The sequence below is a fragment of the Salmo salar genome, chromosome ssa12, assembly GCF_905237065.1.
Source record: "Salmo salar chromosome ssa12, Ssal_v3.1, whole genome shotgun sequence".
NCBI lineage: Eukaryota > Metazoa > Chordata > Actinopteri > Salmoniformes > Salmonidae > Salmo > Salmo salar.
The window spans coordinates 64706738-64721400 of record NC_059453.1 but is presented as its reverse complement, the minus strand read 5'-3'; the positions used below and the strand labels follow the sequence as shown (position 1 = coordinate 64721400).

Here is a 14663-nt window from a genome sequence, read left to right as displayed (position 1 = left end):
TAGGAGACAGAATGCATCTCCTTCCTGAGCGGTATGACGGCTGCGTGGGCCCATGGTGTTTATACTTGTGTACTATTGTTTGTACAGATGAACGTGGTACCATCAGGCGTTTGGAAATTGCTCCCAAGGATGAACCAGACTTGTGGAGGTCTACAATTTTTTTTCTGAGGTCTTTGCTGATTATTTTGGATTTTCCCATGATGTCAAGCAAAGAGGCACCGAGTTTGAAGGTAAGCCTTGAAATACATCCACAGGTACATCTCCAATTGACTCAAATTATGTCAATTAGCCTTCCTGAATCTTCTAAAGCCATGATATAATTTTCTGGAATTGTCCAAGCTGTTTAAAGGCACAGTCAACTTAGTGTATGTAAACTTCTGACCCACTGGAATTGTGATACAGTGAATTCTAAGTGAAATAATCTGTCTGTAAACAATTGTTGGAAAAATGACTTGTGTCATGCACAAAGTAGATGTCCTAACCGACTTGCCAAAACTAGAGTTTGTTAACAAGAAATGTGTGGAGTGGTTGAAAAACTAGTTTTAATGATTCCCGACCTAAGTGTATGTAAACTTCCGACTTCAACTGTATAATTGACCTGGCCTGTGTCTCATAATGTGCCTACATTCCATACAGATCCAGGCTAATAAGGACTAGCCATCTTTTAAATTAGCATTTCCTGTGTTTTACATTCAAATCAAATGAAATGTATTTATATAGCCCTTCGTACATCAGCTGATATCTCAAAGTGCTGTACAGAAACCCAGCCTAAAACCCCAAACAGCAAGCAATGCATGTGAAAGAAGCACGGTGGCTAGGAAAAACTCCCTAGGAAAAACTCCCTAGAAAGGCCAAAAACCTAGGAAGAAACCTAGAGGAACCAGGCTATGAGGGGTGGCCAGTCCTCTTCTGGCTGTGCAGGGTGGATATTATAACAGAACATGGTCAAGATGTTAAAATGTTCATAAATGACCAGCATGGTCAAATAATAATAATCATAGTAGTTGTCGAGGGTGCAACAAGCACGTCCGGTGAACAGGTCAGGGTTCCATAGCCGCAGGCAGAACAGTTGAAACTGGAGCAGCAGCACGGCCAGGTGGACTGGGGACAGCAAGGAGTCATACCAGGTAGTCCTGAGGCATGGTCCTAGGGCTCAGGTCCTCTGAGAGAAAGACAGAAAGAGAGAAAGAGAGAATTAGAGAGAGCATATTTAAATTTACACAGGACACCGGATAAGACAAGAGAAAACTCCAGATGTAACAGACATTGATTTGGATAGATTGAATGTAACAGCAAAGAAAAGAGTGACGTGTTATTTTTTGCTAAATTTTCTAGAGCAGTGGTTCCCAAACTTTTTATAGTCCCGTACCCCTTCAAACATTCAACCTCCAGCTGCATACCCCCTCTAGCACCAGGGACTGCACACTCCCATCATTGTAAGCCTGCCACACACACACACTATACGATACATTTATCAAACATAAGAATGTGTGTGAGTTTTTGTCACAACCCGGCTCGTGGGAAGTGACAAAGAGCTCTTATAGGACCAGGGCACAAATAATAATATAATAATAATCAATAATTTTGCTCTTTATTTAGCCATCTTACATATAAAACTTTATTTGTTAATAGAAAATTGTGAATAACTCGCCCAGGTTAATGAGAAGGGTGTGCTTGAAAGGATGCACATAACTCTGCAATGTTGGTTTGTATTGGAGAGAGTCTCAGTCTTAAATCATTTTCCACACACAGTCTGTGCCTGTATTTAGTTTTCATGCTAGTGAGGGCCGAGAATCCACTTTCACGTAGGTACATGGTTGCAAAGGGCATCAGTGTCTTAACAGCGTGATTTGCCAAGGCAGGATACTCTGAGAGCAGCCCAATCCAGAAATCTGTCAGTGCCTTCTGATGAAATAAAATTTTCACAGAACTGTTTGTTGCAATTTCGATGAGGCTCTCTTGTTCAGATATTGGTAAGAGGACTGGAGGCAGGGCATGAAAGGGATAACAAATCCAGTCGTTTGTGTCATCCGTTTCGGGAAAGTACCTGCGTAATTGCGCACCCAACTCACTCAGGTGCTTCGATATATCACATTTGTATTTATTATGGATCCCCATTACTCTTTCTGGGTTCCAGCAAAATTAAGGCAGTTTATACAATTTTAAAACATTACAATACATTCACAGATTTCACAACACTGTGTGCCCTCACGCCCCTACTCCACCACTACCACTTATCTACAGTACTAAATCCATGTGTATGTACAGCCGTGGCCAAGTTTTGAGAATGACACAAATATAAATTTTCAGAAGGTTTGCTGCATCAGTGTCTTTAGATATTTTTGTCAGATGTTACTATGGAATAATTACAAGCATTTTATAAGTGTCAAAGGCTTTTATTGACAATTACATGAAGTTGATGCAAAGAGTCAATATTTGCAGTGTTGACCCTTCTTTTTCAAGACCTCTGCAATCCGCCCTGGCATGCTGTCAATTAACTTCTGGGCCACATCCTGACTGATGGCAGTCCATTCTTGCATAATCAATGCTTGGAGTTTGTCAGAATTTGTGGGTTTTTGTTTGTCCACCCACCTCTTGAGGATTGACCACAAGTTCTCAATGGGATTAAGGTCTGGGGAGTTTCCTGGCCATGGACCCAAAATATCGATGTTTTGTTCCCCGGGCCACTTAGTTATCATGTTTGCCTTATGGCAGGTGCTCCATCATGCTGGAAAAGGCATTGTTCGTCACCAAACTGTTTCTGGATTGTTGGGAGAAGTTGCTCTCGGAGGATGTGTTGGTATCATTCTTTATTCATGGCTGTGTTCTTAGGCAAAATTGTGAGTGAGCCCACTCCCTTGGCTGAGAAACAACCCCACACATGAATGGTCTCAGGATGCTTTACTATTGGCATGACACAGGACTGATGGTAGCGCTCACCTTGTCTTCTCCGGACAAGCTTTTTCCAGATTCCCCAAATAATCGGAAAGGGGATTCATCAGAGAAAATGACTTTACCCCAGTCCTCAGCAGTCCAATCCCTGTACCTTTTGCAGAATATCAGTCTGTCCCTGATGTTTTTCCTGGAGAGAAGTGGCTTCTTTGCTGCCCTTCTTGACACCAGGCCATCCTCCAAAAGTCTTTGCCTCGCTGTGCGTGCAGATGCACTCACACCTGCCTGCTGCCATTCCTGAGCAAGCTCTGTACTGGTGGTGCCCCGATCCCGCAGCTGACTCAACTTTAGGAGACCGTCCTGGCGCTTGCTGGACTTTCTTGGGCGCCATGAAGCCTTCTTCACAACAATTGAACCGCTCTCCTTGAAGTTCTTGATGATCCGATAAATGGTTGATTTAGGTGCAATCTTACTGGCAGCAATATCCTTGCCTGTGAAGCCCTTTTTGTGCAAAGCAATGATGACGGCACGTGTTTCCTTGAAGATAACCATGCTTGACAGAGGAAGAACAATGATTCCAAGCACCACCCTCCTTTTGAAGCTTCCAGTCTGTTATTCGAACTCAATCAGCATGACAGAGTGATATCCAGCCTTGTCCTTGTCAACACTCACACCTGTGTTAACGAGAGAATCACTGACATGATGCCAGCTGGTCCTTTTGTGGCAGGGCTGAAATGCAGTGGTTTTTTGGGGATTGAGTTTATTTGCATGGCAAAGAGGGACTTTGGAATGAATTGCAATTCATCTGATCACTCTTCATAACATTCTGGAGTATATGCAAATTGCAATCATACAAACCGAGGCAGCAGACTTTGTGAAAATTTATATTTGTATCATTCTCAAAACTTTTGGCCACGACTGTAGTGTGTGTGTGTGTGTGTGTGTGTGTGTGTGTGTGCGTGTGTCTGTGCCGATGTTTGTGTTGCTTCACATTCCCCGCTGTTCCATAAGGTGTTTTTTATCTGTGTCGTGTCTTTGGGGTACCATTAAACTGAAGACATGTTTATCAATTAACTCCCTGTAATTATTATCATGCGATCAAACTGATTCATCGTTTAATTGTAATTTACTAGGAGATCGGGGCACCAAGGAAAATATTCAGATTACAAAGTTATAATTTTCTTAATATAACTTTCCTATATTATAACATTATATATTATATTCTATTATAGTATAGGCCGATTATCTTCTGGTTTAAATGGTGTATTTTACCTCGCGTCCAGTCTCATTCCAAACGTCGTAAATTGTTGTATCTGCACGAACCCAGTCTTTACTAAGAGTCATCCATACATCAATTGTCTTAAAATCATTTATTTACTAAACTAATTAATTCACAGAAAGTATACAAACAGTAATTATCATCACAAAGAATTGGTAGAGTAATGTGCCCTAGTGGGCTAAAACAGGCATGGCTGGTGTCTTGTTGAACAATGGGTCATAAAGGGCAGCTGAGAAGGTACACAGAGTTCATTAATATTAACAATTGACAATTGAACGCTCACTCATTCGGGAACAATTGCAATCAATATATATTTACGCTCAGTGTGTCGTCGGGATCCTTGTTGGAGCGTCGTTCGGTTGGAGAGTTTTGTCCGCGTTCTCTCTCTCTCTCTCTCTCTCTCTCCTCGGTTAGATGGATCTTTCAAAGCGACATTCATTAATGTCGTCATAGAATGGATGTTTCGTTGGTCTTCGCGTTCAATGATATAATTTACTTAGCTGCAGACTAATAATTAATATCAAAGACTTGTTCTTATTCTGTCGGTATCAATAGTCTAAAAGTTAACCACGTGGTATAGTTCACTTTCAGTAGAGTACTTGGATGGTCAAACCTATTGGCCAACTCGCAATGTAGTGGTGGCCGGGTCTGGAGAAATGTAAATCAGGTTATAGTTTTATAGTGACATGTCACATGACGCCTGGTCCTGTCTGTGTCCCTGGGGGCGTGCCGATGACTGAGTTAAGCTTGGTACAGAAATATAATTCTATCACATTAACATCAGTACATAGCATCTCAATGTATTACAAATAGCTTTATCCTTATTAATACATTCTATACAACCATGTGAATGCAAGTCTGAGGCTATTATATAAACCGTTTTATGGTAATATGGCTATATTGTCTCTTCTGAGTATCACAAAATTGTACCAAGCGGACCAGTTCGTAGCTGGATTCTTCACCAATCTTCCATACCTTCTCCAGAACACAAATGTCATTCGGTTCCCCAATTCTGTGAGTTGGAAGAATTTCCTGTGTCTCTCTATGGGACATGTGGCAAGAGATTCCCTCTTAGAGTTTTACAACCCTTTCACACAGGGCCTGGGTGGGGGGAGGTAGGTTGGGGGATGGTGCAAGGGGGGAGGGGGTCAACTGTCCTCCCTGTACTCAAAGAGGCCAATGTCATGACATCTGTTTTTTAAATCTAATTTCACTGCTTGCGTCAGTTACTTGAGGTTGAATAGAGCTCCATGTAGTCATGGCTCTATGAAGTACTGTGTGCCTCGTCTGTTCTGGACTTGGGGACTTTGAAGAGACCTCTTGTGGCATGTCTTGTGGGTTATGCATGGGTGTCTGAACTGTGTGCCAGAAGTTTAGACAGACATCTCGGTGCATTTAACATGTCAATACCTATCATAAATAAAAGTAGTGATGAAGTGAATCTATCCTCCACTTTCAGCCAGGAGAGATTGACATGCATATTATTAATGTTAGCTCTCAGTGTACATCCAAGGGCCAGCCGTGCTGCCCTGTTCTGAGCCAATTGCAATTTTCCTAAGTCCTTTTTTTGTGGCACCTGACCACACGACTGAACAGTAGTCAAGGTGCGACTAAACTAGGGCCTGTAGGACCTGCCTTGTTGATAGTTTATTATAGACAGACTTCTCCCCATCTTAGGTACTACTGCATCAATATGTTTTGACCATGACAGTTTACACTCTAGTGTTACTCCAAGCAGTTTGGTCATCTCATCTTGCTCAATTTCCACATAATTTTTTTCAATATTAAGTTGAGGTTTAGGGTTTAGTGAGTGTTTTGTTCAAAATACAATGCTTTTAGTTTTAGAAATATTTAGGTCTAACTTATTCCTTGCCACCCACTCTGAAACTTTTGACATTGTCCGTAAGCTTGAGTTAATTTGCACACAAAAAATCATACAATGAAGGAAAGACCTGTGTTGTCCTTGTTAATGCAGACCGAGAAGAACTTCTTAACCTCTATGGGCTAGGTGGGACGCTAGCGTGCCACCTGTGGTGCACTCCATCAACAGCAGGTGCATTTCAAGAGCGGCAAATTTGAATCCAAATAAATGTCAAAATTCAAATTTTTCAAACATACAACTATTTTACACCCTTTGAAAGATAAACATCTCCTTAATCTAACCACGTTTTACGATTTCAAAAAGGTTTTACGGCGAAAGCATAAATTTAGAGTATGTTAGGACAGTACATTTACAAGAGTTGTGTGTAATGTTTTGTCAAGTCAAAGACAGGGTCACCAAAACCATAAAACCAGCTAAAATGATGCACTAACCTTTTACAATCTCCATCAGATGACACTCCTAGGACATTATGTTAGACAATGCATGCATTTTTAGTTCTATCAAGTTCATATTTATATCCAAAAACAGCGTTTTACTATGGCATTGATGTTGAGGAAATCGTTTCCCTCCAATAACCGGCAGTCAAGTCAGCGTCACAAATTAAATAATTAAAATTAGAAAACATTGGTAAAATATTATATTGTCATTTAAAGAATTATAGATTTACATCTCTTGAACGCAATCAACTTGCCAGATTTAAAAATAACCTTACTGGGAAATCACACTTTGCAATAATCTGAGCACTGCGCCCAGAAAAATACGCGTTGCGATACAGACTAGACGTCATGTTGGGGAGATCTAAAATCGAAAATACTATGTAAATAATCCATTACCTTTGATTCTCTTCATCAGATGTCACTTCCAGGTATCACAGGTCCATAACGAATGTAGTTTTGTTCAAAAAAGCTCATCATTTATGTCCAAAAATCTCCGTCTTGTTAGCACATGATCTAAGCCAGCCGGACTTCTCGTCATGAACGAGGGGAAAAAATATATTTACGTTCGTTCAAACATGTCAAACGTTGTATAGCATAAATCATTAGGGCCTTTTTTAACCAGAACATGAATAATATTCAAGGTGGACGAATGCATACTCTTTTATAACGTATTGGAACGAGGGTACCCAACATGAACTCGCGCGCCAGGTGTCTAATGGGACATCATCGTTCCATGGCTCTTGTTCGGTCAGATCTCCCTCCAGAAGACTCAAAACACTTTGTAAAGGCTGGTGACATCTAGTGGAAGCAATAGGAAGTGCCAACAATATTCCTCAGCCCCTGTGTTTTTCAATGGGATAGGTTTAAAGGTAATACAACACATCAGGTATCCACTTCCTGTCAGAAAATGTCTCAGGGTTTTGCCTGCCAAATGAGTTCTGTTATACTCACAGACACCATTCAAACAGTTTTAGAAACTTTACAGTGTTTTCTATCCATATATAATAAGTATATGCAAATTCTAGTTACTGGGTAGGATTAGTAACCAGATTAAATCGGGTACATTTTTTTTATCCAGACGTGCAAATGCTGCCCCCTAGCCCTAACAGGTTAATCATAGCCTCAATTTTGTCCCGCACATTGAATATAGTTGCGGAGAGTCCCTGTAATCCTAGATTCAGATCATTCAGGCGAGAAATAACATCACCCGGATAGGCCAGTCGTGTGAGAAACTCGTCATCTTGCAAGCGGTCAGACAAGTGACAATTATGGTCTGTAAAGAAAACTTTACGCTCGTCTCTCAATTTAAAAAAAACGTGTCAATACTTTGCCCCTTGATAACCAGCGCACTTCTGTATGTTGTAAAAGCGTTACCTGGTCGTAGCCCATATCATTGCATAGTCCCGAAAATACACGAGAGTTCAGGGGTCTTGCTTTAACAAAGTTAACCATTTTCACTATAGTGTCCAAAACATCTTTCAAGCTGTCAGGCATTCAAGCAAGAGGCTTTCAGTGAATGCTGCAGTGTCCCCAAGTGGCGTCGGGAACAACTGCTTGTACGCATGTTAACACTCCACTATGTGTCCCTGTCATGGCTTTTGCGCCATCAGTACAGATACCAACAGATCTTGACCACCAAAGTCCATTTGATGTCACAAAGCTGTCCAGTACATTAAAAATATATTTTCCTGTTGTCCTGGTTTGTAGATGAGGATGTCTTCCTTAATTGACCCCCCATAAACGTAACAGACATATACCAGGAGCTGTGCCAGGCCCGCCACGTCTGTTGACTCATCCAGCTGTAACGCATAGAATTCACTGGCTTGTATGCGAAGCAGTAATTGTTTCAAAGCGTCTCCTGCCATGTCACTGATGCGTTGTGAAACAGTGTTGTTTGTTGAAGGCATTGTTTGTATAGTTTTTTGGGGCCTTTTCCCCCAGCATTGTCCCAGCCATATCCGCGGCAGCAGGAAGAATTAAGTCCTCCACAATAGTATGGGACGCGGGCCTTACTTTTCTTTTAACCATTTATCAATTTTCAAGCAAACAGAATGAGCAGCAGCTACGTTTGGTTACATACGGGCCGTTAGTGGAATTCCCATGAGAGAGTAACGGTTAATGTGATTGGATGTTAATTATTTGACTACGCTACCTGTATTTGACATTGTGTTGTTATTTTGCTGAACACTAGATGGTTCAATTTTATTTTGGGCAGTGTAACAAGGCTACTCAGGCGAGAAAAAAACCACCCAAATGTATAGTCCCATTGGAACCCCCTGGGGTTACGCGTACCCCAGTTTGGGAGTACCTGCTCTAGAGGGAAGAATTAGAAAAATCGATACTTAATACCAAAATGATACCACAGCAAGAAAAAAAGAAAGTGGGAGAAGGACTCACCGTTTTTAATAGAAAAACAAAAAAATAGCTTAAACCACAAAGTATTGAGGTCTGGGAAAAATCTGAGAAATGCATATTTTTTGTGTAGTTACCATTTAATTCAGGTGCACACCAGCCAGAGTTATTTTTGGCTAGCAGTGTTTATTTAGTGCACTTGTGATGGAATTTATCTAAACAAATGGACACTGGACGGCTACACATTGGTAGACATGTAGGCCCTACACCAGAGGGGGGAAAAGTATGGTCCATGGGTCGAGTTCAGCCCGTTGGGGCACTTCAATCCGGCCCGCGAGCCATTTTTGCGTTTTTTTTTAAACCTAGAAATGACTTCTTGCATGCTATACAAAAATCTACGATCAATGGCACTGTAGCCTAGTAGCTGCTGGTATTAGGCCTACATTCAGATAGTCTGTGCTCACCGTCTCAATTTCAATCTACTTTCACTGTCCATGCTTGAAAACATTTATATGAAAAATTAGTGCGGCGAAAAGGGAAAAAATGGACTCAATGTCGTGTGGTCAATAAAGAATGGACACCAAAATACTTTTTCACTAACATGGGACAGAAGGCTGATATGCCAAGAAAATATAGCAGTTTTGAAGGAATACAACCTCAGTCGTTATTTTTTAAGCAAGCATGCTAACTATCATAACTATCATTTCCTTTTGGGGAAGCAGGTAGCCTAGTGGTTAGAGCATTGGGCCAGTAACCGAAGGGTTGCTAGGTCAAATCCCCGAGCTGACAAGGTACAAATCTGTTGTTCTGCTCCTGAACAAGGCAGTTAACCCACTGTTCCCCGGTAGTCCGTCATTGTCAAATAAGAATTTGTTCTTAACTGACTTGCCTAGTTAAATAAAATCAATTAAAAAAACTACGCTAGCAATCCAATCTGTCCCGCAAGCAAGGTCTCTAAACTTGCCACAAACTTGCAAGCCCAACAAAATATTTTTACCAAACAGTCCTCTGCTCAAGAATCAGTAACTAAGTCAAGTTACATAGTGGCACATAAAATTGCAAAGCATAGCAACCTTTCACCGAAGGGGACTTTGTGAAAGACTGTAAAGTGGAGACTGCTAGCATACTTTGTCCAGTCAGTAAAGCCAATTAGAGAAAATGTGCTTATCACGCAGAACCATCACCAGGCGTGTGGAAGTGATAGGCGAGCAGTTAACCTCCAAGCTGAAAAGAAAACGAAGGACTTCAATCTTTTTTCTATCGCACTGCATGAGAGTACTGACATCAAAGGCATTGCTCAACTTTTTTTCTTTAAATCAGAAGAACTAATGATAACTTTGAAATAACAGAGGCAATTCTTGCAATGGAATTGATGATTGGACAACCAGGGATGTATACAACAGTGTGTCTGCTTGCGACTCAGACTTATACGACAGTGTGTCTGCTTGCTTGGAAAAAATGTATCTCTACCGTGGAGTAAACTTACTAACGTCACAACAGATGGATCCCCAAATCTAACCGGTAAGAACATTGGGCTACTAAATATATTACAAGACAAAGTAAAAGAAAAATGTCCAAACTCTGAGGAATTTATATTTCTCCACTGTATCATTCATCAGGAAGCCCTGTGTAAAAGCGTGTAGAAGCTCGAACATGTTGTCAAAGTTGTTGTGAAAGTTGTTAACTTTATACGTGTAAGGGAAGACCCCCCTGAAATTGACAAAAATGAATGGGAACATATTGGCACCATACGAAACATATACACAATGTACAATACCACTCATTTGGACGACGTTTCATTCAAAACATATTGCAAATGTCATATCGCAAATTCCAAGTGTCACACAGCAAAAATCCAATAGATGGCGAGCGCGCTCCACCGTAAATTTTCTTATTGCAAATGTAACACAAGTCGAGACCCAAGAGTAACATTTTGAAAATATGAAAGAAAAGTGCTTTCTGGACCGTTTTTCGAAATTCTTTTTATTTTTTATTTTTTGTTGTCAATTATACATGTTTTTCTTTTCTTTTTGCCAAATGCCATAGGAAATGTCCAAACGCAATATGAAAGTATTGAATGTGCCAAATCAGGATGTTTTGTCCATTTGCCATGTACGATCATAGGAAGTCGGTTTCCAAACCCAAAAGTCAATGAACCATGTCCAAATGGCATTTATACTGCCCAAATGATATATATAGCCCTATTTTAAGCCACGAATCAACCTAGATGGTCTATTTGTCATGTATGATGAGGGAGAAGTGGGAGAACGATTTTTTTGAAAAACGTCCAAAATGACCAGGGGCACCCCCTATTGGATGGGCACGGGTGGAGGGTGCTCCCTACCCAACCGTAGACCCCTTGCTCCCCCTAAAGGCATTTAAAACAATTTTTTAAATGTGCTTCTGATAACCCATTCCAATCACCAGGTGCAAGGCTGTCCATTTGCAATATGTTTCAATGGGCATTTACCATCACAAATTTGACATGCTCAAAAAAACTGCAGGAATGCGAAATTGACTGGCCCAATGAACTCGGGATGGCCGGGCAGTGATTCTGGTTCCTCTCCATCGCTCGTTGGTGTTGATTTCAGAATGTCATTTTGGTGATGGTCTATCACTGTTTAAACATATTGCAAATGGACAAAAGTCAGCCAGAAAGTCACCGTCCATCAGTCAATTAGATATCATTCTGACACCAAACTGATAAACTGACACCAGACACACTTTTTCCAAATTGATTATAAGCCAACTATCACATATTTCAGAGCAGGCCCATAATTCACAGCGCCTTCTGTTTAATGCATAATAAAAACATAAAACACGTAGTTACGTTCTAGCTGTGGGTCCAGTTCTGACATTATGTGTAGGCCTAGCTGAGGCGACCCAGAATCCAAAGTTTCGTCTCGATAGGTCATTTGGAGCCCGAGCAGCGACCTTAACCTCTATGGGCTAGGTGGGACGCAAGCGTCCCACCCGTGGTGCACTCCATCAACAGCAGGTGCATTTCAAGAGCGGCAAATTTGAATCCAAATAAATGTCAAAATTCTAATTTTTCAAACATACAACTATTTTACACCCTTTGAAAGATAAACATCTCCTTAATCTAACCACGTTTTACGATTTCAAAAAGGTTTTACGGCGAAAGCATAAATTTAGAGTATGTTAGGACAGTACATTTACAAGAGTTGTGTGTAATGTTTTGTCAATTCAAAGACAGGGTCACCAAAACCATAAAACCAGCTAAAATGATGCACTAACCTTTTACAATCTCCATCAGATGACACTCCTAGGACATTATGTTAGACAATGCATGCATTTTTAGTTCTATCAAGTTCATATTTATATCCAAAAACAGCGTTTTACTATGGCATTGATGTTGAGGAAATCGTTTCCCTCCAATAACCGGCAGTCAAGTCAGCACCACAAATTAAATAATTAAAATTAGAAAACATTGGTAAAATATTATATTGTCATTTAAAGAATTATAGATTTACATCTCTTGAACGCAATCAACTTGCCAGATTTAAAAATAACCTTACTGGGAAATCACACTTTGCAATAATCTGAGCACTGCGCCCAGAAAAATACGCGTTGCGATACAGACTAGCCGTCATGTTGGGGAGATCTAAAATCGAAAATACTATGTAAATAATCCATTACCTTTGATTCTCTTCATCAGATGTCACTTCCAGGTATCACAGGTCCATAACGAATGTAGTTTTGTTCAAAAAAGCTCATCATTTATGTCCAAAAATCTCCATCTTGTTAGCACATGATCTAAGCCCGCCGGACTTCACTTCATGAATGAGGGGAAAAAATATATTTACGTTCGTTCAAACATGTCAAACGTTGTATAGCATAAATCATTAGGGCCTTTTTTAACCAGAACATGAATAATATTCAAGGTGGACGAATGCATTCTCTTTTATAACGTATTGGAACGAGGGTACCCAACATGAACTCGCGCCAGGTGTCTAATGGGCCATCATCGTTCCATGGCTCTTGTTCGGTCAGATCTCCCTCCAGAAGACTCAAAACACTTTGTAAAGGCTGGTGACATCTAGTGGAAGCAATAGGAAGTGCCAAAATATTCCTCAGCCCCTGTGTTTTTCAATGGCATAGGTTTAAAGGTAATACAACACATCAGGTATCCACTTCCTGTCAGAAAATGTCTCAGGGTTTTGCCTGCCAAATGAGTTCTGTTATACTCACAGACACCATTCAAACAGTTTTAGAAACTTTAGGGTGTTTTCTATCCATATATAATAAGTATATGCATATTCTAGTTACTGGGTAGGATTAGTAACCAGATTAAATCGGGTACATTTTTTTATCCAGCCGTGCAAATACTGCCCCCTAGCCCTAACAGGTTAATTGGTGCTGAAAATTGAAATGTTCCGGGCGTTGCTACGGGGTCCTTGAATGAGCTATCGGACAGAAACATTGGGGTCCGTCTCTATGGGCCGAGGCGGTTTCAATGCACCTAGTCTTGCGACTACTTTTCTAAATGTCGTCATTTTCGTAATGGTCAAAATGAATTGAAGTTATTGCAAATGTACGAGGCTGTTTCTTGGTCTGAGAACCTTCTAGAGCCACATAACTCACTGTGGACTATCAACTTGAGCTCTAGAACAGGTTTCTAAAGTTTCAGAGCTCTAGGTCTGACAGTTCTTTGATAGTTCGAACAAAGGTAACTATTACAGGCTCTGTGTGTCACTCTGTTCTTGCTGTGTGTGTGAGAGTTTTTCTTGGAAATCTGATGGGATAAATGACTGCTTTACAGTTCATGAGGGTAACCTAGTCACACATATGAAGTTTTGGAAAGATGTGACTTTTCTAACCCTTCGAAACAGCCATTGTGACCCCAATTTAACCTCTTCGCTATAGGGGGCAGTATTTTCACGGCCGGATCAAAAACGTACCCAATTTAAACTGGTTACTACTCTTGCCCAGAAATGAGAATATGCATATTATTAGTAGATTTGGATAGAAAACACTCTGAAGTTTCTAAAACTGTTTGAATAGTGTCTGTGAGTATAACAGAACTCATGGCAGGCAAAAACCTGAGAAAATTCCAAGCAGGAAGTGGCCTGTCTGAGAATTTGTAGTTCTTCTTTTGATTCTCTATCGAAACTACAGTATCTGTGGGGTCACGTTGCACTTTCTAAGGCTTCCATTGGCTGTCTAAAGCCTTCGGAAAGCGGATTGAGCCGTCTCCTGTCTCTGGGCAGAGTATAGTAGCTCAGTTTCTCAGTGGTCTGCCTGGGGAAAAAGAGATTGGATATGCGCATTCCTGCATGCACGCTGTTTTTTCTTTTCCTCTTTGAATTTTCCGTTGGAATATTATCGCTATTGTATGAGAAAAATACCATAAAAATTGATTTTAAACAGCGGTTGACATGCTTCTAAGTACGGTAATGGAACATTTGGACTTTTTTTGTCTCGAAATGCGCTCGCGCGTTACCCTTTGGATAGTGACTTGAAGGCACGAACAAAATGGAGGAATTTGGACATAACTATGGATTATTTGGAACAAAAACAACATTTCTTGTGGAAGTAGCAGTCCTGGGAGTGCATTCTGACGAAGATCAGCAAAGGTAATACAATATTTCTAATACTAATTCTGAGTTTAGTTTGCCGCGAACTTGGCGGGTGTCAAAATAGCTAGCCGTGATGGCTGAGCTATGTACTCAGAATATAGAAAAATGTGCTTTCGCCGAAAAGCTATTTTAAAATCTGACATAGCGATTGCATAAAGGAGTTCTGTATCTATAATTCTTTAAATAATTGTTATGTATTTTGTCAACGTTTATGATGAGTA

At 40.6% G+C, this 14663-nt stretch overlaps 1 protein-coding gene across 1 annotated transcript in view; it reads left to right on the top strand.

Annotated features, from left to right (window-relative positions):
• LOC106565575 (testis-expressed protein 264) overlaps nt 1–14663 on the top strand; it is a 202354-nt gene that overhangs the window by 70744 nt on the left and 116947 nt on the right. The window lies entirely within an intron of this gene.